The following is a 1,674-nucleotide window of genomic DNA, read 5'->3' as shown; positions in this document are numbered from 1 at the left end:
TAACATCTACATTGTAACATTTGTGAGGGAGCTTAGGGGTGCCTGGGTGGCTCAGTCGGTTAAGTGTCCAGCTTCGGCTCAGGTCATGATCTCGCAGTTCGTGGTTTCGAGCCCCGCGTCGGGCTCTGTGCTGATGGCTAGCTCAGAGCCTGGAGCCTGCTTGGGATTCTGTGCCTCCCTCTCTCTCTGACCCTCCCCTGCTCTCACTGTCTCTGTCTCTCAAAAATAAATAAAAACCATAAAAAAAAAAAGAAAGAGGGAGCTTATTAACGATGTCACTGGTCAAACAGTGCCCTGCTGGACAAACTGCTATAGGACAAATGGCCATCTTGTAATTCACCTTCTGCTACTTGGTCATCTGATGACAAAAATACTATGCCACATGTTTAAAATTAGGGATGGAATAGTCCAAACAAATTCTTGGTCTTAGTTTGGAGATGAGAGGCCTGGGAAGGTTTGAAAAAGTTATTTTTAAGCTGACAAATAAGGATGAGTAGACAGAGGTCAGAGGTTTGCAGAGGAGGGTGGCATGGGGAAAAAGAGAAAGATGTCCATGTACATGGAGCAGTTGCAAGAAAGCGTGGAATGGGTATGGAACTACTCCCTCTTCGTATGCTTGGTTGTTCAACTACCGAGTTCCCTGAAAATTGTAGGTCTGTGCCCAAAACTTCTCTTCATAGCATTATGCAACAAAAGTAATAAATGTGTCTCTGTGAAGTCAGCCTATGTTAAGTATAAGACTAATTGCAAAACTAAATGGAACACTCATAATGGTACCTGGAAAAAAATGTCTCAATGGGGAAATAAAGCCATTTCCTTGCTACCCAGGGAATTACATTATGGAAATTGCACCATCAGAATGAATTAATAGCTGGCTTAAAAAAATTTAGTGCCCAGCAAACAAATGCATAAATTAAGTATCTTGAATAAGCTGAACATGACAGTAACATTTGCTCAGTTTGTAGAATGAGGATTTTGCATAGATGGACCGGGGTGAGTGGAAAGAAAGCTTGGAAATTGGTAACACGAGGGAATGAACATGCCAGAGGGAGCTGAAGTTTTGTGAACTGCCTGCATATTCACTTTTGCCCACCAGCCATTTGCAGTAGTGTCTGGACAAGCTTGTCTTAGTGGCTGACCCCTTGGCAATAAGGTGGCAGGCGCGCTGATGATCACTGATGAAAAGACCAACAAGCTGAATTGTTGCCGCCTGGTTGGTAAGCCGCTTCTTTGCCATTAAGTGGAGTTCCACCATCCCTTCTTTTCGCAGTAGGCTTCACAACTGTTTCTGAAGGAACCCAGCTCTGCTGAGATGGCCGCTGGGGGTGGGGGAGAACGCAGTGGCTCAGGGATGCCCGGATGTCTGAGAGCTGCTGAGCAGGCCTCACCACCTTCGGACATTCGTCAGGTTGCTTACCAGAAGCACACTGCTTCACTTTCTCTGACATGGAAGGGAGTGGTAGAGAATGGTCATGATCTGAAATGACGGGCATGCTGGGTGGGCCTGAGCCAGTTTACAGCAGGAAATGCAGTCTACAAATGAAGAACAAAGAGAATAAGGGCCCCGTGGGTTGCCTTGAGGCCTTTAATGGAGCCCAGTGGCAGTATCCTTTGCAGTGGGCGGATTGGTCTTGGAAGAAGGGTTTCAGACATCAATGTTTTCCCACAATAGTT

General features: G+C 45.9%; 1 protein-coding gene and 1 long non-coding RNA gene across 4 annotated transcripts in view; one reads left to right on the top strand and one right to left on the bottom strand.

Moving 5' to 3' along the window:
- The window catches only part of NELL1 (neural EGFL like 1), an 890,650-nt gene that overhangs the window by 564,920 nt on the left and 324,056 nt on the right, over positions 1–1,674 (top strand). The window lies entirely within an intron of this gene.
- LOC115271603 overlaps positions 1–1,674 on the bottom strand; it is a 33,555-nt gene that overhangs the window by 326 nt on the left and 31,555 nt on the right. The window lies entirely within an intron of this gene.

Source organism: Suricata suricatta, chromosome 11, assembly GCF_006229205.1.
Source record: "Suricata suricatta isolate VVHF042 chromosome 11, meerkat_22Aug2017_6uvM2_HiC, whole genome shotgun sequence".
In the NCBI taxonomy this organism is placed as follows: domain Eukaryota; kingdom Metazoa; phylum Chordata; class Mammalia; order Carnivora; family Herpestidae; genus Suricata; species Suricata suricatta.
Note: the sequence above shows the minus strand (reverse complement) of the source record. Positions and strands in the feature narration are given on the sequence as shown.